The following is a 25,456-nucleotide window of genomic DNA, read 5'->3' on the forward strand; positions in this document are numbered from 1 at the left end:
ATCCGATACCCCAGATTAGACGCTTATTCCCAGGCATTGTACAGTGCTTTACTGTCACTCACCCGCAACAATAGTTCCCTCCAATTACCATTTCACAAATAGTCTGTGTTCTCTGGAGCTATAATTGGAGTTATGACCAATAGCAGTCTACATAAATGTCATGTTTCCCCCTTGACAGGCCTACTGAGAACACAAGAGGTAAGATTTATCTCCTCTCCACCCTCTTCTCCTCCTTTTATCACCAACTATTTCCTCTTCTTATAACTCCTCTCTACCTTAGCCCTCCTTTGTTTTTGATCTTTTTTTCCCCTCTCTGCATCAACTCAAGGAGGTGGTGACATTTGTTGATTGTAGTACTTTTACTGGTACAGTGCACTATACACTTCTGCCCTTGGGGAACAGCAGCAAAGGTTAGACTAATATGTCTGTCAGATTTATGAGGCCAATATCATCCTTTGATTAAAATCTGATCCAGTTCATGTTATTCACTTGTGATTAGATGAAAACCTGGTGATCAGTGATTGGAGTTCACATTAACATATTCAGTATAATAACTGTGGCTACTAAACATGTTTTAGTGTCCCATGATGGTCTTATGATCTTTGGCATAAAGTTAAAGTTGGCTATCAGCAGCCATCAGCCTTCAGAAACTCACACTGGCTGAGGCCTGAACATCAGCAGCACGTGTTGCTGTAAATTACGACTTAGGGCCCCACTGGGAGGTAGGAAAGATTTATAGGACACTAATAAGCACTATCTCCTCACCATATCACACTACAAGACACTGTGTGTGTGTGTGTGTGTGTGTGTGTGTGTGTGTGTGTGTGTGTGTGTGTGTGTGTGTGTGCGTGCGTGCGTGCGTGTGTGTGTGAGTGAGAGAGAGAGAGTGATGGAGAGAGAGAGAGATGAACAAAGAAAAATGTACACTTACAAATATGCTGTGTATGAGAATATGGTTTAAGATAATGTAATATAATACGAAACTCTAATATTTTACATGGGGGAACTGGGATGTGGAGGAGTAAACAAATACATAAAGACCTAAACAACATGCTAAGTGAAAATATATGAATGACAAATCAGAAAAATATGTAGTAACTTTATTATAAAGCTGCACAGTATAGCAGCATCAGAGAATAAGGAGATAAAGAAAAAAAATCAAAATCATATCAAAATGGTAAATGTTGAAACTCAGTGTTTTTAAGTCAGGTGACAGTAGGCAAAAACTGATTGGCAGATGAGATGTTTGTATATTAGGTTTTAACCTAATATGGGTGCACTAGCCTCCAAAACAAATTTCAATCCATTTTTAAAACCACAGATGCAACAGTCATTATTGTAATATATTCCTTATTTAAATGAGATTTGAATGTACCTGGTTGTTACTTATGAAAATTTGTACTTTTCCTTCAGTTACTTAGTCAGTGGTGTAATCAATAATGTCTAAACTGTTGCATGCCCTCTTCAGTGATGCACAGAGTTGTAAAGGACAGGTTGCAAGCCCCTGGGAATGTGTATACTATCAACTGTCCTGCTGATATCCTTTTTTTATAGTTACATTATCTGCACATTTTTTCACTATTATGTTTCACTGAGGACATTGAGAGAGAGTATGGGATTATATGTCAGAGCAGAGAGTAAGCATGCATGTACACACTTACAACACATGCAATGTTTCACCAGTGACCTGCTAAGCCTTCTCCTCCAACAAGGCCTTTTTAATAGATCTGACTTCTCTGCTCCGAGCCAGACACTCATTTCTCAGAGGAACGGCCCCGATAAAGAAGTTGCAGTGTGTTTATATGTGTGAGCAGTGTCTGAGGTTAAGACAGAACCGCCTTTGGTTTGAAATTGCTGCCTCCTTTTAAGAGCTCCCATTGACAGAGCAACAATACCATCAAATCTGCCTGAAGAAACTCTTGCACAAAAAGAGAGAAAGAGCTCTGATATGCTGACATTGTGAGTGTGTGTATATGTCTGCATGTGTAAAAGGCATGCATAATCACCTATTTGCCCTTATTTGTTGTGTGGGTGTCCCTGTCTATCTGTGTGTGTGTTCACCTGTGACCAGGGCTATTCATTAAGCAGAGATGAGCTCATGAGGGTGGGTCCGACAGAGGGATTGGTGAGTGCATGGGCCTGTGGCCCTTTTCAAATCCAAGGTTAATCCTGGCCTTTCACACTGGATAGTCCAGTTAACAGAGAGCGTGGTGGGTGGGTAGGGAATGAGGTGGCAGATAAAGTACCACCGGATAGTACATGTTTGAAAACATACTAAAGGTTTGACAGCGTAAACTTTTGTCTGTCTTTGAAAATGAGTTTTCCATTTTATTTTACAAAACTGGCTTCAAGCCTATAAAGTTACAGAGTTGTGAAATGTGAAGAGCTAATGTTTCCAGAAGCATTTATCCCCAATGTGAAATCTCATTTGAAAGTTTCCTTTCAGTTGTATTCTTAATGCTCTGTAGCATTTCATTGATAATCTATAAATGTATGTGATGACCATCATTTTAAGTACAGTTAGGCAAATAATTGAAACGAAGCCATCAAGATGTTATTGAAGTGTAGACTTCCAGCTTTAATTCAAGGGGTTTAACGAAAATATTGCATTAACCGTTTAGGAATTACAGCCATTTTTATACATAGTCATTCTCAAAGGCTCAAAAGTAATTGGACAATTGACACTAAAAAAGCCTCGGTTGAGCTGAGATGAAATGCAGGGGTGGGTGATGGTTCTCTGCTGGTTTGACAAGAAGTGGCTGGTAGTGACATAGTTTTTGAAGATCTTTTGAATCTTCTCTTTGAAGATCATTCTTTTACTGTTGATTTCATGTTTCATGCCCATCTAAGCCTCGGAAGTGCTTCAACAGTCAGTCATCTAACATTGTCTATACAGAAGATTAAAAGGGGTTGCACCTTTGGAACCTCAGACACCCCAGATAAATCCTCCTATTTTGCATCTCTACTGAACTAAAAGAGAGTAAGGAGGTGTGAAGAAAGTGAGACGGATGGTAGATAGTCAGTCTGCATGTCTGTGTATATGTAACTGTAACTTAACACTTTTTGCGCAGTCACACACACACACACACACACACACACACACACACACACACACACACACACACACACACACACATACATATGTGTGTGTGTGTGTATATATATATATATATACATATATATGTGTATATATATGTAAATATATAAATAAATATGTGTATATACACACACACACACACACACACACACACACACACACACACACACACACACACACACACACACACACACACACACACAAATGTCGTGCTACTATCCCCAAACCCTTAAGCACACACTCCCTCTCAGGATTCACACATATATGCTTTTTGGCAGCAGCTGCAGTCCTTTATACTGTGGGGTTAGCAGTGTGTATGTTACAGTTCATGATTCACTGTATGTGTGTCTGTGTGTGTGTGTGTGTGTGTGTGTGTGTGTGTGTGTGTGTGTGTGTGTGTGTGTGTGTGTGTGTGTGTGTGTGTTTGTCTGTGTGTGTTCTTTCCCACTGGCACAGCTGACAGGGCATTAAAGCACTCTGAACAGAATGTAGTCACTGGCATGTAGCCTGCAGAGGATTTAGATGGCAGAGAAAGTCACCATGTTTTTCTCTTTGTTACCCCACACACACTTGCTTTCTTTAATGTGTATGTGATTCCCTTTACTGTTCTCAGACATGTGTGCACACACACTTAGACACTCTGAAAAAGGTGAAACCCCATTGCGATTGATGAAATCCATACTTTGAGGTTTACTTTCCTGCTTCCCAGAGTCTCTCTTTTTCTCTCTCTCGCCTGATTGATTGTTTCGCTCTGTTTTCGTCAACAGAGAATTCCACAGGAAACGACTGTAATTAAGAAATATTGATGCTGGATAAATCTATTTGCTTTTCCAAAATGATCATTAGCAAAATTCTGCTGCAGTCGTTCATCAATGTACAGAGGCACTTGGCATCGGACACACACGCTCGCTGCGGGCCTATCCCAGCATTTCTCTTGGCGATGACTTCATTATAGCTCGATTTGCTGTCCTGTAAACATGTGTCTCACTGGGAGATATGATACAATGGCTGGACTAACTGTTCATCTGTCTTCCATACACATGGTAAAGTATAACATCCCTAAGCGATACAAGGAGGTGGACAAAATGCTGGAATCACCATGACACAGGCTTCAATTTTGAATGCTGATATGTTTGTGTTAGCTTTAAAATGGGCCTGATGATAAGTTTTCAGAGAAATATGAGGCAATTAGTGAAGCTCCTAAGAGTCTCAACATTCAGCAAAGCATCAGTCACACAAACTGAGTTAAGTCTGGGAAATAATAACATCATTATGATATACTGGAACAGCAAAGAGGACCACTAGTTGATGTTTCCCATTCGGGAAATACAAAATTCCTTCACGATAATTGCTGAACACCACTTTAAGTCAAACTGAAATTTGAATTATCTTCACTTTTGTGTTAGGAAATATAAACTATAATATTGCAGCTGTTATGCATAATTTTCCATTTTTCAAAAGAGGATAAAACTGCTTTAGGACATAATGGGCGAACAGTGTCTGTGCTTCAAGATCCTGGATGGTTGTCTCCCATGTCAGCAGTTGACCCGAATTTGAAAGTTGGCAATGCTATGAGACACACTGTTAACTTTTGTGGTGTGGTACTGACTGTTGTTCATCATGGCCCTGTACCTTGATTTAAGACCCCCCCCCCCTTTTTTTAAAAGACCACATAGTGTTAGTTATGTTTCATTAGTGATTTAAGACGTTTTTCCCTTTACAACATTCTGCATTTGCAAGGACCCATCACACTCTTGATTCAGTTTCATTTGGAAATTGGAAGTTAGTTGTTAGCCTAGCATGCTAACATTAGCACTGATTCCCACTAGATGTTATATTTAATTTATGCTATTACAAAGATCTAGCTAGTCTTAGCTGTCTCTCTTTCATGGGTCCACTTGTGGTGACAGAAGACAGTCAAAACTCACAGTAACAATTAGACCTGTAACCACAATGATCTATGCATTACCTCATGATTCAAATCCCAAATAATAGGAGGAATGTATGTAATCACAGAGTAACAAAGGGCGGTCACATCACAGATGGGATTAAGCAATGGCAAGAATATTTACTGATTTCTGAGTAATAAATTAGTTTTAATTTCAGTTCAACTTTAATGGGAAATTCTGACTTTACACAACCTGAGTCTTATTTAGTTTTATGTAGTTTTGACTATCATTCCCATAAGTAACACTGTTACTGCTGAGATCTAGGAACATGGCAACATCACTAAGAATAAGTCCAATGGGGCAAGAAACAATAGCAGTCACATAGTCACACAGGTTTTAAACTATCCCTGGGTTAGACAAACCTCATTTGGAGGAGAAACCAAAGGCAAACGTTAAAATTATTACTCAACCTGTCCGTGGTAAACATCCATCACAGTTCACAGATCAGCTTTGTGGTTTAACTTTTACCTAATATTCTTACAGTGGTTATCCGTGCAGTTTTCAAGTGTGATGATCGACATTTTGGGCGAGCTCTATATTACTTTTACCCCCAAATAAAATGGTCTAGATAATTTGTCTCAACCGCTGGCTTCTTTACAACCTGCCCGATCGTCTGACTGCTTGTGTTTTTTGCCCCATCAGACTTTTTTGCGGTGACGTTGCCATGTTCCCAGATCTCAGATCTCAGATATTATTGAATTAACATCTCTGAAACAGCATTTTTTTCAGTCGCATTCAAAACAGATTCTTTCCAAGGCCAGTGCGTACAGAAGTCTAACCAGAGCTGCAGGGAGGAGCACAAACCCTCCAGCTCTGGAAAATATAATTTGGTCTTACGTATTTTTCATGCATCCAGACAGGTTTATATTTAGAAGAAACCAAAGGAAGCCTTCAACCTGTAATATCTGGTGCCAGCAGTTCAAACATTGGGATGATCAGTAAAGCTCTGGCAGCCATCCACTGGGAATCACCAGGTCTAATGATTGCTCTCCAGGGATGAACAGTCTTGTATCTCAGTGAGCTGATAGCCTCTAGGGTTTCTTCTCAGCCAAAAACTGCAGCAGGTGATTTCTCTCCTTTCAAGGCATTCGAAACATCAAGATCACCTGAACAAAACTTAAAATAGGCAGAAAAACCACAGAGGAGTTCTTCAGACACTTTTTGATGATTTCTTAATATGTTAATTTGAAGAAATCATGCTTGGGTAAAAAGCTATTGTACAATGTAAAATCCAGTAGAGGAGAAGAAAATCTGTGTTTACAGGTTAATGCATCCTATCCATGCATGACAACACTATCAAAACAAACCAGGACAGACCAAGAACCAGATGAACAAACATAACCAGCCTGACAAACTCGCTGCTGTGTGAATATAACAGTGGTGAAGAATTTGTCTGCCTGAGCTGCGGCAAGGCATCTCAACGTCAAGTGTAACAATACTAAGAGGTGTTGGCAAATCCAAAACTCTTTTGACCCATCTGTACTTTGAATTGATTTATTTCCACCTCTCACCTGCCTCACATACCTTTTTCAGTTGACGGAGAGTGCCGATTTACAGTCTGCAGGGGTAGTGTGTGAGAATGGAGGGATTTGACTTTAGTAGCCTGATCTGTGAAGGTTCCAGAGTGTGTCTTCTGAGAGTCTGATTTATTCAAAGTCCAGCTCTTGCACTGGTTCTCTGCCAATGTCTCTCTCCTATAGACATATCTGCCCACTATACCTACGCTGCTGTTTAGCTCTGAACTCTGACCTAACAACACAGCGATACATCTCCATACATTACCGATCATTTGAAGTGAAGTGAGCCTTTCTTTTGTGTGTGTGTATGTGCCTGTGTGTACAGTTATGGGCAAACTCTGCGTGCGCACAAAATGCCGAAAGAGTGATTTACGATGGGCTGCAGGATAATTTCTGAAGAGAATGTTTTCTTATACTAACTAAATACTCAAGATGCTTTTACGATCAAAGCTGAGCTCATAAATCAATGTTCACACTAATAAGTGTTACTGAGACATATTTTAGGCCCTGATTTGTAGAAAAGTGAGAGTGTGGAAACGACAGAAATAGAGGAAATAGGGAATCATTACTGTTAATGCAAAGAAAGTCTGTTAAGATTAATGGAGTTAAAACGATACAGACATGAAACTAAAACACAATCTGCATGCATGAAGTGTGCAAAGACCCTGTAGCCCAACCAGCCTTAATATGCCTGTTTTCTGGCTGACCCTGACCTCTGATCTCCCAGGAGGGATGAAATACGGGGTTCCACATGAACAAAGTAAACCATTTAGAGGTTGACAGATTTCACTATAGATGAAACCAGGTTGTAGGCAGAAGTAGACAAGCCACTACTACTGCAGTGGCACCTCCGCCACCATATAACACTGTGAAAGGATTTCATTTTTAAGCGCCTTTGCCATAAAGTCTGTCCAGGAGTTCCAATAAAATTAGTAATATATTGAAAATATAGTCTTCATCTGCCATTACAACCAAATTTCCAATCTACGAAACATAAACTTTAAAAAAAAAATTTAGCCCAGGTTTAACAGACAGCTGTTATGAGCTGTAACAGTAAACTTCATCTTTGGAAGAACAGGAAGTAAATTTCACAAACTTTCGCTCCACGCAATAAATTGTACTTACATAACTTTCCATTCAATCCTTGTGTTTTGATCGAACAGTGGGCGGCTTGCCAACTAAGGACTGACTGGGGACCACCTAACATCGAGAGGTGGCGAGCTGCTAAGTTACCAATGTCTATCTATCGCTAGCATTGTACTGCATTTCCTGGCTGAAATTCCACTTTTACAGTGTTGCGTGTTTGCGATTTTTATCAAATGACACATTTGTCTTATTTGATTATTTACATCATAAACAACAAGGAACTCCTGCAGGGTTTTGTTAGCTCGCGTCATGCCACACAGCACACAGCATGTCACATCCAGACTGTGGGGGTCGCACAGAGGTTTTTCCGAAAGGCGGTGCCATAACCAGTTTCAGACTAGTACTTAGAGATAGAGTTTGATTTCTACATTCACACAGGCTACCTTCATCTGTCGCAAGGGACGACCACTGACTGTGATCAACCCAAACATCTGTGCTTCCACTGTCAGTGTAAATGTGTTCCCTTCAACTCTGCCACCTGGTAATGGTGGCAGCATTTGAGAGCCCTGTCCCTAGTTAACAGAGACACTGTAATAAATAACAGCTTATGCAGTAGACAGTACTGTCCTATTTGCTCAATATCAGTATTTTTATGGCAAAAATGGTTTTCCCAAGAATTTTATTCTTGAATCCAAGAGCGAGCATATGTAACCTTGCTGAACTGGCCACAGGTGACAATTGTATAATATAGTAAATGTAAATGCTATGTAAAGATCAGCACCATAAGTAACTGGTCGTACCAGAGCAAGTAAGGTTGTAGCAGCAGAAGTCCTGAGTGTACTGAACTGAGAGAGGGTGCATTTTATGGCTTTTGATTTTAACTTTTCAATTGTACGGAAAGGATTGTTACTTAATTTGTCAAAAGTTACTTAATTGTGCTTTAAAGCTTCAAAACTGTGTAAAAAATAAAGAAAATAATATATTTTAAAGAAACTTACTGTACTTGTACTTAACTTACTTGAGTTAAAATCAATTGTCAATCAAGTATCTATCACAGAAGGTTCTACATGCAAATATCCCTTGAAGCAACAGCGATGCCTTGACATAGTGAATTAACTCTGGCTTGACATGCAACCGGGAACATGTGGATCATTTAGTTTCTTATTTTACAGCATGTTCTCTTTGTCTTGCTGAATCACTTCCCCCTTAAGCAGAGAAAAAGAAAAAAAGAAAAAAGAGCAATGGCACTTGTTGCAACTTGCAGCATCCAGTAAAAGGAAAGAGGCAATTGCAGAGCTTGTTTTCTGGAGAGAACCCACAAATACCTGTGAGGATTAAACAGACATGGACGTCAATTTCATTCCAAGATAGAAATAAAATACAAGATATAGATTCTTGCTGTTGACTTAAAACTGAAATGTCCAACTTCCAATGTTACACTATGCTGTGTGTGAAGAGTTGTGGGTACAGTGAAAGCTGAGATTAGCAGAATGATACATACATATTTTAATTAAATTAAAGCCCTGTCTGGGTGGAGCACAGTTTCTGAACATAAAAAATGTTATTTATTTTTTATGCATTTAAATTTTTAAATCCAAAATACGTTTCTTTCTAACAGTAAAAACAAAAGCTTCACCAAGTGATCGTTATAACATGGGTTACTTCATTTCGATAAAAGAAGAAGTCCTGTAAAATATATCCTAGTTTTTCCAAACTCATTTCCTCTTTTAAATAATTCTGCATGGTTAGCCTCTTGAGGATTCACATTTGTGACTCACTGGTCCATGGAGACTCATCTATGTTTCCAGAGGTTAACCTGATGTCCTGTACAATCCCAAAGGATTCAGGGGAAGACTGTTAGAAGGGTTTCCTCTGTGTGTTTTTTAGACCCAACTTCCCCCTCCAGCATCTCAGGAGGTCCGGCCAGACCTGGCAGCCCCTCAAAGACGCCCTTCTTTTGCCCCGCGCCCCTGGGGAGGGCAGCCCCCAACATTTATGCAAAGTCAACAAGCTCTAATTGTAGGATCCGCTTACAAGCTAAATTCCTCTTGAGCCCATTAACAACTGCAGTTAATTATAAGTCAAGCAAAAGGGTGTTTGAGCGTGAGTGACAGCGAGAATGGGCGATATAGAAACACAGTGGAAAGAAAAAAAACCCTGGAAACATTTCAAGTTACATCACAGATTCAATACACACACGCAGTCACACAGGCACATCAGCCTTTTTTAGGCGGACCTCCCAGACTACACTAAATCTCTTCTTCATTTGTCTTTGTGGTGGGGATTTGCTCTAATGAAGGAAAAGATCAGAGCAGTGACTCACACATTGTCAAAGTCACAATCAGAACAATTTTCCTCCAGCTTCAATGTGTCAGCTTGACAGTGGGATCTATCTGCCCTCTAATTACACTCTTGGACAGCTGAGTGCACATTAAGCTTAAAATAAGACACTGATAAAAGGAAGTGAGCCATCAGACTGTGGCAAAAACAGGTTCAATGGTCAAAAGCTAGCAGGTTGGTATAATTGTTACCACTGTCCCTGGTGCAAGCTATACACAATACCACTATGGTAGTTATGTATCTACAGTATATACAGCATAAATGAGTATAGAAACTGCTAAAGAGATGGTTGTTGGTAACATGTTAGCTTTGTCTGTCCTTTGTCTATCCTTAGAAATTGACAAGCAGGTGTATAATTTTTTGATCTTACATTTGCTTTTTATGATCTTATCTTAAACTCAAGCCCTAAAGACAGATTCTGATATTTTAAACACAGGAAGACAAGTTGCTTGCCAATTTTCCAACAACTTTTTCCACTACGTAACAAATTCCAGCATAGACAGTCCCTGCAGTCTCGCTCTCCCATTGATAAACCCACCGTGGTTCAACCAACGTATCTGTAAGTGTTCAACTGGGAAATTTCTCAGAACGACTCCTCTTCAATCTTCTAAATGACAGATAAAACATTTGCTTAAGATTCGCTTTAGAACTGTGTGGAAACAAGGAGGTGGAAGAAGAAAGCAGTGACTTTGGGGCAAACAGAGGCACCATCAGGCCTCGTGGCTGTAAGCCTGCTTTATTGAATTCTCTGTTGTCTTTATGAAGGCGAGGCTAAGACAGGGCCAACAGGTGCCAGTCTCAAGTGGGACGAGCATTAGGATGTTCCCTTTGACCCCAGAGGGAGATTGGACAGCTGCAATGTCTGACTGTGGGGGAAGGGTGAGGAAAGAGTGGACTGACACCAGGAGTTCACCAGGTTACAGACAGATTGTTTCCAGGTCAAGGCCATAGACAACTAAAACATAGATAGAAAGATAAATAGATAGATACCCACATACATACATACTGTAGTTACAAAAGACTGAAGAACTTATCGAACGTATGCTATTTTTGTACGATATGTTGTCCGACCACATCTGAAGATAAAAATTTGGTCATAGCTGTTCCAAACAACAATAACTGAAGGAATGGATGAAAAGCCTGCTCTTATTAAGATAGGCAAGGTGAATTAAATGTCCAAATGGGGATAATGAAGCACAGTTTTGGACGGTCATGCTTGACTGCATTCATGGTGTGCTCCTTTGTACATACAAATAGTGGTGCAAGGAGTTGTGTAAAATAATTCTTGTTTTGAAAACTTACTAAAATTCTGACACCCCATCACAATTTTGATGTCAGAGATGTGTGGGAGAAGGGCTTTTCAGATGCTGTTTGACCATCTGACAAGAACTTTAGAAAGGATCAGTGTGTAGAATTTAGGGGGCTCTATTGGCAAAAATGGATTATAATATTAATAATTATGTTTTCATTAGTGTATAATCACCTGAAACTGCTATTCACTGTGTTTTCGTTAGCTTAGCCCTTCATATCTACATAGGGAGTGGGTCCTCTTCAATGGAGCCCGCCATATTTCTACAGTAGCCCAGAACAGACGAACCAAACACTGGCTCTAGAGAGGGCCTTTAGCATTTTTACGTTATCTGAAAGCCACCGTAGGTTCTCCTCTTCAGTTGGTTGAATTCTGCAACCTTGTTGGTAGATGCCACTAAATCCTAAACACTGGTCCTTTGAGGCATACTGACCCCTATCAGTGACAAGATAAGTTAACTGAACCTGATTAAGAGGGTATTAAGTTCAAAGAACTTTCTGTGGATGTCTGAGTTGGCACTGTGTCGGACCGTACAGTAGGTCCGTTCAAGTAAAATGGAAGAACATCTGAGAAAAGAGACTCATCTTAAAGCTAGTTGTTCCATATAACTGCACAACGATTACCAAGAATGCAACACCACAAAGCTTCAGAGTTCAGAGCTACTTAAAGGCGGAGTGAAAAACTTGGTCATAGAAAGGCGTGGGGGGGGTATTTAAATGTGGGGATGATGGCCCACATTTTTATACAGTTTCCCCTGGAAGGCATTCATTGTGTTGCACTCGGTTGTACACATGAAAGGTGATAAATACTTGAAATAGTTGTATAATAAGTAAATAAGAGTGGTTGAGAGAGAACTTCAAACCCTCCCTCTTTTCTCACATCCAAATAGCTGGCCAATTACAGCCATGAAGGGAGTGTGAATGTTGGATTGCCGCTTTTAGAAAGTTACAGGAATCGGAAACAGCACAATTTCCGATGTTGGAAAGGTGTGTGGGGAGTGGGTTTTCAAAGCTATTTGAACATCCGACGTGCAATCTAGGATGTTGGAGGAAAAATTGATGAAAAGCTAATTAAACTCTCAGACACAGTCCATAAACTACACTTTTTTCTGACTGTACTGCAGTTTTTGGTCTCAGGGCCAACTGTGAATAACATATTTACTCAGGCATGCCATATCAAATTTTTCCCAGGCAAGGACTGCAAAGAGGTGAGCATCTGCAGGTTCCTTCAACAAAACACAACGTAACCACATAAGTAATTTGTCCCTGCCCTCTGATACAACCCAGAGGAGCATTGCGCCCCTACCAGCGGCAGGAGATATGTCACAGATACAGTCAAAAATCACTGTTGCAAAATAAATTACTCACCCTTTAATGATGTGGTGGTTAATTGGCAAGAGGGTTGGTTAAGTTTAGGCACAAAAAAAAGTGGATAGGTTCAGGGAAAAATCATGGTTTGGGTTAAAATATGTACTTCATTAAGGTTAGAGGACCTTTGTCATCATGGTGACAATAATAAAGTTGAAGTTATGGAACTGTCAAGGGTAAAAGAAACAACACTGACTTTTGGTTTGAAAAGGGACACGAACAGCTGTCTCCAATGTTCAAGTATACCACCCGGCCTACTCCCGACATGGAATTTGTCGCCCTATGACAACCGCACGACTTCCTCCTTTGCTCCTGTCATAATTAGGACGACCATAGTCGCCTTTGTCACTTGAATGTAAACCTTTCATTTTGGACCATGTGCTGAAAAGGCTTATGCTGTCTCACATGTTGTTGTATTAAACTGCTTGCACAAACGACCCATGGGGTGTTTTTTTATGGGAGGACAGTTTCATTCAACAAGAATGTTTAATGTTAGTACAAACTACTGAATGCAGTGTCCATGGATTTCAGAAACGTGTTTTTACATTTTTATCGTGGGTTGCTGTGTGTAAACTACTGCCAGCAAATTAAATAAATTAAAACTAAGTGTATACCAAAGCAATGTGGGAAAACAACATAAAGCTTTTCTGACTGCACAATAAATTGAAAATGGCATTTCTCCTGCAATTTTGTACATTTTTTTTTTTTAGTACTGCAGTGATTGTAAACTTTGAATTTAATTGATACTTAAAAGACATGATAAAATATTAAAGGGTAAATACACAGAATAATAGAAATGGGACAGTATGTCAGGTAAAAATCAAGTGTTTCTGAGCAATTCTCATAACACTGTGTTAGCTAGGCTGACCTTGTCAAAATAGTCTTTCCATAGCTGTTGACTTTGATTTCCTTAGAAAGCTGAGTAAGCTATATTGTGGAAATAAGAAGGTGCACTAACAAGAGTTTGGTTGTCTTAACCTCCACTTTGTGCCTTGACTTGTTCAGCTTGGCAAAAAGAGAGACGAAAAGGGGGGACACAGCAAGTTTATGGATGTGTTTATTAAGGATCCCAAGGCAACAGCAGAGCAAATTGCTGGCACGTTGCTCTGTCCACCTCTCTCCTTCTCACTCTCTCTGTCATTCACTTGTGCTCTCTCTCTCTCTCTCTCTCTCTCTCTCTTCTTAACTTACCCTACTACATTCCCCCTAACCCCTTAGTCTCCCTCCTTTCCAGCTGCAGACAAGGAAAACCCCTAACCAGTTGGCCAGGGAGCCCGTCAGCCAGTTGGTCGGCCAGTCTGCTCTGCAGAGGGCCCTGCCAATCATCATCTGCTTCTTCTCATGCTGTTCTGCAGGAGTCTTTCCATTACACAAATGCAATGATGTACCTGCTGGCATAAAAACCAATTCACGTTTGAAGGCTCATACCATGTCCAATAGTTTTCACAGAAATACTTCATACTGATTGCAAGCATCATTAAAGATGGCAGGGATGTAACGTTTCCTGCGGTTTAAGTAACTATTATACTGTACTGAAATACATCTGAATCAATTTCTAAATTTGACTGCTCTAACAGTAAGAATCCCATGTTTATCAAGGTGAAATGGTTAAAAAGGGTGACTCACTGGCATTATTGTTTTGATTTCTGAGTAGTGCTTGGAGCAGACCGAGCAGTGCACAATTCATAAGATAACCAAACCGCACCATGATGTATAGGGTATGTATATGTATGTATGCATATATGTTTAATCTGACTTTTTTTAAAGTGCTGTTTCCAACAACATTACCCTCAACATTAGATATGGTGAGGGTAACAGAACCTTATTAATGCCATTGTTTTAGCCAGCCACATCCAAACCGACAGTAAGTCATTCCAGTGCATACAATTTTCAGAGTCAGCCTGCAGCAGTTACGTGTTTACACCTGTGCACACATTCACTGTATACAGCACATCTGCATGTTTCCATCTCTCTGTGTACTTCTTATGTTATTTAGAGTTTGCTGAGTACACATGCTCCTTTATGACAATGACCCGTTTAATAATCTTAGATACACTCAGTGGCACATTGTCGAGGGAGGGGAGAATATCATGGATTCCGTGCCCAGCTTTTTCCAAAGACTTTTGTGTCACTAATTCATGTGTCTGCTGCTGTCAGAGCTGTGTCAACAAGGTTAAGTGTGATAACATCTTGATTTTGCCAATAGGCTGGAGGGCTCAGTTCTGCATTTTGGTATTTCAACTGTCATGCAGCCAATCTCAACAGAAACACTAGGGGAAATTTTAGAAATGGAGAGGCAGAAACTTGACAGAGACATTCCTGTTGGACCATATTGTATAAATCTGAGTTAAAGCCCTCTAATAAGATGAATAAATACAGTAAACAGGGCTCAGGAACTAGCACACCTGAATGTTATTAATGTTAATCTCAACAGTACTTCACCTGCTATGAAGAGTCAAAAGGCCTGTGGTGGAATCCTGGAGTGAGTACATTTTTAGAATTCAAAGAAAGCCAGACTAGACGTTTTTGACTAGTTTTTATTCACATTTTACATATACACCAACCAGCCACAACATTAAAACCGGTCACTAGTTTTAATGTTGTGGCTGAATGGTTTAAAGCACCCATTGTTGGGCAACTGGACATGTGAACATTACAATGTTTGCACGTTAAGTAATCTACATTAATGCAGACACCAGGCTCTGTAAGAGCACAAATAGGAATGTTTTGGCCTCCTATATTCGATAATCCCCTCTGGTTGAGTCAGCTATGTTGGATAAAAGTGCTTCATGTGCTGGGACAAAGTGAGAGGAATGCTCGGATGAGATGTCCCTCCAGCACATAAAAGGGCTGAGGCCTCGGTGGAGACTTGGTAGATCAGTATACAGGTAAAACAATTGCTGTATTGTCAGCATTACCCACAGCAGCAGTAAGCAGTACTTATCTACTTACTGTATATTTGCGATGGTGTAGTCTGTGTTTGTGTTTTGGTGCGACAGTTGGGAGCATGACATGGATGTTTGATTAGCATTACAAAGGTGGTCATTGTAGTCACAAGGTACATATGACTGTTCACATTGAAAAGCAGGCCTTCTGGTACAATAAAGTAGACAGCAGAGGGTTTGTGATGTGTTAAATACTGTACTGGTGAGTTTAAACCAGATGATTAGCTGTGTAATGTAGATTATGCACAATTCAGCTGACACCAAGGAGGAAATCTTGCAGGATAGAGGAGTCACACCTGAGTGCTCTCACTCAAATACATATACAAACACACATCAGATATGATAAAAATAAAGGAGATCTCCACCACTGGGGAGAATTACAGCATGGCCATAGTGTAAAGCAAGGTGTATTTTAGTAGAGCATATGGAAGAATCTACAGTTTATTGCCTGTGCCTCTGAAACCATGAGCAAAGTAGTTTATGAAACATAAGGTGGGAGGAAAAGATGCCCTCCGGGAAGTATCCATTGAGTGAGGTATGTCACATATAACAACACCCCTGAATAGTCTTACTGCTCGATGCATCTGCATGATTTGTGAAAGATGTGTGAGGTAGCACTCGTGGAGATGAATGGCAACACGTGTAACCTCACTTGCGATGACAGAATGGTAACTGATCCCCTGTGCAAACCAGCGGAGGCTGATGACTGCAGAAGTCGAGGCCAATAGGGGAAAAAAACATCCAGATTTGGCTGGTCACAATTTGAAAACGACATCATCCAGCAAGCTGCTGCGTTGGCCAAACACATACATGAAAGCACACATCCCTGATTACCTTGTAACATGGAGAGGTGATTCTACTGTTGACATCACGATTGTTGTGACTAAAGATGAAATTAATATCTTGTTCACATTGCCCTAACTCATAGTAGACACACAACTGTAAAAAGTGCAAATTTGCATTCAATTACAGAAAAAATATTTCATCCTGTTTAACAAGTCAGAATACATGATATCTGTATAGTCGAAACTGACAAAAAGATCCACAGCATTTGTAAATGGCAGAGTGAAATTTCAAGATCTTAATTCATTCGTTAATCTTTCCATCTGTCTCTCTGTCTCCTAAGTCTGAGGTGTGCTGTGGCATGCATGGTGTGAGAAATCAGGCCCTGGCAATCTGCCAAGCCAGTCGTCAAACAAAGAATTGATGTACTGCCCTGTAGGCTTTTCCTGCTCGTCTTTACACTGACTAGTATGAAAGATTAAATGTCTTCTTTAAAACCTTCCTCTGTGTTTGCCAGCTGCCACAAAAACACCAGGCTAGGAGTCGGGAGAGATGGGGGTGGACTGGATTGGGGGTGGAGGGGTGGGGCGGGGTGGTGGGGGTTTCGATAATAAAATGCCATGTAAGAAAAACAGATATGGAACTAAGTACCATTCCCTGTAGGAACACAAACTCTTCTGCCTCTAAATGACAATTTAGATGGAGAATGTTATTTTATAGGGGTGACAAATTGCAGGTATCTCTTGTGGCTTTTGGTGAGCATTTCAGGGCAGTTCGCCAACTTGCTGAGTGGGAGCCAGAGCATTGACTGACTGCTGCACCTGACTGTGCACAATCCCCAAGATCAGCTGCCATCACCAGCAGACACAACAGTCTACCAATGAGGACGAGTGTATGCTCAGAATGTCCCGCCCACTTGGCACTTTCATCCAATGATGATAACTCTCTAGAAAGTAGGTCCAGCTATCCATTTTCTTCCAATGTACAAGCCTCTTCAATAAGATGATGAATGATGTGGCAGGATGGCCACACACACAAACCTAGTAACTGGATTTATAAAGTCCCATGCAGTTGTGTAGGTCATTTTACTTTGATTTTGTACTGTTTCTACAGTTTTCTACGGTTTTCTTTGTGTCCATATGTGTCTCTTTCTCAAGGGGTGTTTAATGTTACAGGAAGTTCCCTTTTTGGTTTTTATTTGTTCGAGCTGTATATTGGAGACTCTGCAGCTGGTAAAACTTGAATTTGATCACTGAGACAAATTTCTGATATTCTGACATCTTATGTATACGTTTAAAAAAATTATTTTTGATCTTACACTTATCTCTGAAGCCAGCAAAAGAGTCTGCACAGCAGGCCATGGAAAGAAATGAATATCATTATATTAGGACAAGAAGAGAGTTTCTTATTTTGGAAATTAGGAAATATGAGACAAAAAGACAAAATCCCACGTTGGATCAGTTATACCTAAAAAAAAAAACTGTCTGGACAAAGATGAGATCTGTATTTGGATTCTCCCTCTCTCTGGCAGTGGTTTAGCTATTTATAAATTAAATTAAACATGGAGACCTTTGGACACAGTTTGAATTGCAGGCTGCTTTGCTTTTTCTGTCCAATAAGCTTCGTTTTTACTTTATTTTTACTTTACTGCAGCTGGTGGTATTGACCTTCAGACACACTGAAAGACTAGAAGTCACAGATCTCGCACCAAGTCCTTCCTGTTTCTGTCTCAAATCATACGCCATGCCACTCAACAGAGTTTACATGTCAAAGTCAGCTTAATAGTGACAGGGAAAACAGTTGTCATCTGTGGCTGTGGAGGAGCATTGTCAAGTCAAATTACATCACTTGAATAATCTCAGATTGGGTTTTCTGGCCATTATTTTAGCCATGCTAGCGTGGCTCTATGGATGGCAATGTTGGTCTGTTGGTTCACCACCTTGGTCCAGACTGAAATATACAAACAAATTTGGATAAACTGTCATGAAAACTGTAATAACTTTGCTGATCCCTTAACTCTTATTCTAGTACCATCATGTCAATTTTAAATTGTCCGATACTGTCTCAGCTGTACTTTGTGTTTAGTGCCAATTAGCATATGCTAGAATGCTAACATGCTAAACTAAGATAGTGAACATGGTGAGAGATTTTACCTGTTTAACATCAGCAATGTTAGCATTGTGAACATGTTAGCATGCATAACTGCAGCCTCCCAGAGCTGCAGAATGGCTGTAGAGTCTTAGTCTTGTTCTAATCTGTCTCTGGCTAGTACCCCAGCTTTATGAAAGAGCCCCTTTAAATTATTTAAAAAAATGCTTGAAAAAAGAAAACGTTCAAACTGAAAAAATCCCCATCAAGTGCAACATATACAGTATGTTTTCCTGTGGGCAATCCTAATTAGTTTCTGTCTATATGTGTTTGGTGTTGTCTTCCAGTTTGGACCAACCCACAGGGCTTCCTGATTCTGCTGGTTGAGACTTGCTGCTGTAGACAGAGAATGATTTTTGATGTACGTTCAACACCACCACCCTTACACTGTCACTGTTGGACGAATACAGCACATGCACTTACAAACACAAGCTGTTACTCTTAAAGCTTAAAACCAGCCACACACTCTGTAGTATGATGTACCTGAGTGATATCTAGAGCCCAGCTGTGTTTAATGCATAAACCAGATATCTTCAGTCTGGCTTGCATGTTAATTGCCTGTGGGGCTCTTCTCCATGCAGTTCTCCTGACTAGACCACCCATGGTGAGGAGAGGGTGCATTCGTCTCCATTTCAATAAAGCGTGTCATTATCTCCTCGCCTGTGATGTGCCACTACACCACTAAAAGATAAATGCTGTAATAACATATAAGACGTCTCTTAGGAAATGTGATTGATGTTGCTAACTTTGTTGGATAACCACTCAAGTTTTTTTAAAGGTGTGATGGTGCATTATTGAGAGTTTGTTTCTTTGTTTCCCTGAGCTAACTTTAGGGGTATATTTAGATTAGACCTCTTCTCTGCTAGATCTGGCCTTGCCCGTTTTGTAGGCACAGGGAAGATTCCTTTAACATCAATTTTGGGGTAATGCATGATTGGAAGTAGGTGGTGCTTAATACTGGAAAAGCTGCTGCTGAGTGTGAGCAGACTTCCCTCCTCCTCTGACCAAATCCTCTTTGGCCAGGGGCTCTCTCCGGTGCCAGGGCCTGCTGTGAAGGGCCTGAGTTAAACCAACAACTGGGCTGCTTGATGAAAGGGACAAGCAGTGGGGGGGCCAAGCCATGAACCCAGGGTCATCCCACCATCCCACAATCCTGATGACTCTATCCCCGGTTCCCCTTTCACTGGCACATAGTATACACCACCAAAGCATAAACCTCACCGCGTGGTGCTGATGTTCCTTTAACATCGCTGAACTAAACTGAGCACAACTATTGTGACCTGGGCTCTGCTGCACTGACTTGGCACATGCTCACTACATAGTACATTGTATACATAGTGTAACTGGTTGAATGGTGGTGAAACAGAATAATGTGATCTGACACATAATAGGTGCTGGTGAGAACCGTGGAAAATACAGCAAATGAAATTGTTTAGAAAGCCTTTTTCTTGTGTAAGCCAAGTGTGTGTATGTGCGTGTCTCCGTGCATGTGTACTCTTGTGAACCCAGGGCTCTAAGCCGCCTCAGACACTGAAGATGAAGCCTCCAACCCTTTATGTGGAAATCTCGTTTGTCTCGTTTTTCATATGTGATGTCAAAAGCCAAGACAGATGTGAGCTCCTGCCAGCTCGACTGACCCAGAACTTGACTGTCAACTGTGAAAATCTGGGTGGGGTTGGGTGACGGGAGGGTTTTTGTCTTACAGATACAGTATGACATGAATGTGTTTGTCTTCAATGCAGACAGTGCATGGGTTTGAGTGTGTGTGTGTGTGTGTTTGTGGGAAATGGGGGTGTTCTTTGTTGAGACAAAGACACAACAGGGCCCGTCAAACTGATATAAAAACCACTGCTCATCATCACTGTGTTGCAATGTTTGAAACAATGGGAGTGGAAAAAAGGCATACGAAAATGTAAAGTGACCACCCAAGGTTGAGAATATAGCTGCAGGGAACAACACTGCTTATGAGCAAGAGAGATCTTGGCTCCTGACATGTCCCTGCAGCAGGCTGGAATACTTCCTGAAGATAAGACAAAGTATTACTGCAATCTGCCGTAAAAGAAATAAATCATGTAAAAACTGTTTTTTAAGCTGCACATTCATTTTCAAGGCTCACATTTGCTCATGCAATTCCAATGAAAACAGCAGAAACAAACACAGCCTTGTACTGGGACATGCTATTTGTTTTCCTTCAAGCACACCACATTTTGCACCGCTCCACAGGATGTGAGCCGTGACAGAATATACATATGATTTTATTTCTCTGATCACAGGCTCTTTTTTCCCCTCATGTTTTTTTGCATATGGAGCTCATCAAAGATGAACGACTTGTTAATGCTAGAACTGCTCAGCTGGAAAGTTGTTTTCAAGCGCTAGGCCATTGAAGAAACACAATGTAATAAAACACCAGCCAGAGCTGTTCCTTTGAGCGTCAGAGATCTGCCCCTCCACAAAGAAGTCAATCTTTAAAAAGCTTTTGCTTGTGGAGCGGAGCACAACAAAGCTTCTTAGAGCAGGTCTGCATCACTGTTGCTCAGATAAGGATCAGGAGGCATGATTGTACTGTGAGCCTTGTAGTGTTAGCATGTAGACGACCTACTCGCCCTGGAGTCAACCTGAGCACACGGAGTGAAGTGTCTCAGTTTGCTTCCAGACATGTTTTAACACTTGAAACTCTCTGGGACTGTATCATGGTGGTCTAAATTTTGCCTCTGGAGGCCACTGTGCTTATGCGAAATGGTCAACTGAGACACATTGTCATTGGACAGTCATCCTGTCCTGTCCCCTCAGCAGCTGCCTCATTGAAACCCTTCTAGTATATTTGCAAGCCATGAAACATTAACAGGGGAGAGTGTGTTGGCATGACAATAACGTTATGGTAGGAATGCTGGTGTTGTGGAAAGTGCAGTGGAGAGTAAAAATCCAAGCACGTGCACAGCTGCACCTGGTGCAAGCCACCACTGAACTGTACAGTATGATAGGCTGCTGTGTGTTTCAATGGAGGTTGTCGTTGAAGAAGATTTCAATATTGTGGATAACTGACAAGGGGATTAGGGTGAGATTGACCTACTTTAAATACAAAACTCACACCCATCGCACACATCAGGTTTTTCATCCTGCATGTATAGTAAATAGTGAGACCTACGCATCTCAAGCAGCCACACACACGCTCACACACCTAACAGGTGTAATTACCCTTGTGAGTGCACAGCATTATTGTAGAGAAGCTGATCATGTTTCCCTACAGTAAGTGGTCGGACAGAGACACTTACAGTAGTGGGAGCTCAGACTTATAAAGCTTCATGCTGTCTGTCAGACTGAAATACCTCAACAACGATTGGATGGATTGTCAATAAATTAGTTATATTTATTTTCCCCTAAAATGAACTGTGATAGCATTATTCATCCCCGGACTTCATCTAGTGCCATCATCAGGTAAAAAGTTTTTTGGTTCATGAAGAAATAGCTGCAAAACTAATGCCATTGGCCTCAGCTGCACCTCGTGTTTAGCAGCAATTAGCAGATATTAACATGCTACACTAACATGGTGAGCATGGTAAACAGTACACCTGCTAAACATCAGCTTGCTAGCATTGTCACTGTGAGCATATTAACTTGCTGATGTGAGCGTTAAGCTGCTAGTCTTATTGCGAAGACTCTTGTAACTTGCCAATACAAAAAAACATTGCCTTCGATGTGCTGTAGGGTTTTTCTCTTTTTTCACAAGGTGCATGTCCATTCTGTGATTCAGAGATTGCAGCCACACACATAATCAACTGAAGCTAGTAAGCATTTGTTGTTCTTTTTTTAGGGTCAAGGAGTTACATTGCAATTACAAGAGATCACTTGTGACTTCAGCATATTCTCAAATGTAAAAATGATTACAAGAAAAGCACAAACCAAAGCTTGGATTCCTACATTGTATACTCATGCCGCTGCACAGCCAAGTACATGTTGTCAATGGCCACAAGCACTCAAATACTTACACCCACACAAGCATACTCTTTCTTTTTCTTTCTGTCACACACACACACACGCACACACACACACACACACACACACACACACACACACACACACACACACACACACACACACACACATACACAGACACACACACACACACACACACACACACACACACACACACACACACACACACACACACACACACACACACAAGTAATACATAGACACACACTGTGTGTACATTCACATTAATGCACACTGTATATTGCTCCTACTTTATCCGCTAACGCATAAATGCATGCACAAACAGAATGGATGTTTATTGTGCTAATGTGTCCAGTTTGGAGCAATCTAACAAGAAATGTATGTGAAGGAATGTTTAGTTTATGAACTCTGAAATGTTTCTCAAGAAAACTCATGGCTGGATGTGTGTTTTGCCAGTTTAAACAAATTACTGTAATTCTGCTGCATGCTGGAGTTCCCTTGAGATTCCTGCAGGTTTATTCAAACATATTATGTGTACAGAAAGACACTGACATCATTATGATACAATCTCTCTCGGGGGAAATTGCATTCACTCGTCACTCTAATGCAGCAACTCTGATCCTCTGACACTGGTAGCACTTCTTCTGCTTTCTTGGACAGTGAAGACCTGATAGTTTTGCCTGAGGGCAGCTAAATGATTTCCTTGTTTAGTTTTTCTCTCTCTCTCTCACTGTCTCCCTCTCTGTCTTATAATGTTCATTTGAATATTTGGCAGCTGACTCATGACATCGACACACATTCATGTTCATTCAAAACATCTTGATAGTGTGTATATATCACCTGTTTGGATGAATGACAGCTCCTACCGGCAAAGGTGTAATTAATCAGAACAAAGCCGTGCTATGCCTCTGACAGCTGTGATAGATTGGGGAAGTTGCTCAAGCTGGCTGGGTATGTCAGGTCTAGGTTATGACTGTCGTTTGGAATGCATGAAAAGAGCCAGTGACAGTGCGCTGTACCTGTGTGATTGATAACATGGCTATTAATGGCTACTTGTTGTCTGATCTGGAATGTGTCGGCCTGAAGCACAATGGTTATTTATGCACAGTATTTGTCTTGTCTCTCGAGACTTTGCAAAGATGTCAAGTGAGTAAAAAGCTTTAAATTTCACTTTCACTGGAGTGTGATGCTGCTGCTGCGCTCTGCTTTTCCATTACGCGGCTATTAATGAATCTCAACAGTGAGAGTTAGGCAATTGCGCAGTGAGCTTGGCAGTGTGCTCCAAACTCATTTGTCAAACTCCTTGTGATTGTACAGAGATTATACTGCAATGTACAACAATAACAAGTTAAGATATAAACACACAAGCCATGTAAATTTGCTAAGAAAATATCATCTTCCCTCACTACTATCACTTTTTTCCCCTCTCCTTTGCCCTCTCTCTAGAGTCCAAAAATAATTTTTATTCTCAAACTGTTTCACATTTTGTTTCCTGTTAAACTTTATTTAGGCTTCTTGTGATTTATGATTCTGTCTTTATGATATACGGTTGATGGTGTTGTGCTGAGAAAGAACATGGAAAGTTGGGTGGGATGGATTCCAGTGATGTGCCTGTGGTTCTCTGCCAAAGTTAACAAGGAGCTGAGCTATCACACCATCTGCTGTCTGTGATCTGTGACTCATGGTTTATGGACATCAGCCAGAAACCTACCTGTCTCCCCCTTTACCTGCTTGACTGATAATGGTCAAACTCTCAAGAATTCTTCTCATCACAGTATTAAAAAAATTCAAAATGATGCAAACGACATATTGTGTATGCATAAGAAGGCATGTAACAGTAATTCTGCAGCAGGGTGATAAGAAGAGACTCTGGACACACAACATGGGATCAAGCACACACCCAGCTGAAGTACCCTTGAGGCTTTACCAATTTCTTGACCCGATTCACTGTGAAGTGCCGCTTCAAATAATCAATAATACAAATGATACCTGCTGTGCCTGTCATCTCTAAAAGTATATGTTAAAAATATATAGATAATCTCTGAAGAGCTATGAAATAATTAACAAAATTAGTTAAAATGCATAGGCTGGATAATATTATGCCATGTCAACTTGCTACAAATCAAAAGTTTACCTGGTGATGCTTCATATTTTTGGATATTAAGTTGAATAAAATGAAAACTCTGAGTAGTCATGTACTTAAGCTGTAGTCATCTGAAATGATTAAATAAATATGGGAATTAAAGGGGCAGTTCAGTGATTTAGTATTGCACTTCCATAAAGTTTTGGGACTCACAAGAGACAGATTAGAAGAATGGTCACAAATGAAGCATCAGAGGCCGAGGTATCCCGACTTTTAGTGCCGGTAGGGTTCAAGCATTAAAACAATAGATCCTACACTTCCCATAATGCAACTCAATGGCGTCTTTCATTAGACCCTATCTACCCACTAAATGCCCGTGTCTTTCAAACTCTACATCTCTAATTATTGCCACAGGCTTCATGTTATAAATATGTAGTCTCCAAGCCCAAACCAAAACAACTCTAATGACATCACTATGACATCATAAGGGTTATTTTTCCTGTTATTAGAAAGCTCCTCCAGTGCAACAAATGACCTACAACTGCTTCCACTTTAAAGTCAAACAGTGGCAAGGTCACTCTGTCAGAGTCATGTGGTTATTTGAAAACAGTGTGCACCCTCCAGCCAATCAAAATCAGATATTCTGCGTGGAAAAATAATCCAAGTTTTTTGTTAAATGTTGTAAAAATCCTAAAAAAATGTGGTTATTTACTGAATGTGTTTTAAAAATAGTAGTACACTATGTGTAGGGCTAATAGTCAGCTGGAGAGTTTACTACTTGGTTGCAGTTATCTTTGGAGCCAATTTACCTGTAGTGCACTTCCACTTCCTATGAAGAGCACAAACAACATTAATATTTTGTCATGAGAGTATTTCAA

Source organism: Xiphias gladius, chromosome 19 (genome assembly GCF_016859285.1).
Source record: "Xiphias gladius isolate SHS-SW01 ecotype Sanya breed wild chromosome 19, ASM1685928v1, whole genome shotgun sequence".
Classification (NCBI taxonomy): domain Eukaryota; kingdom Metazoa; phylum Chordata; class Actinopteri; order Istiophoriformes; family Xiphiidae; genus Xiphias; species Xiphias gladius.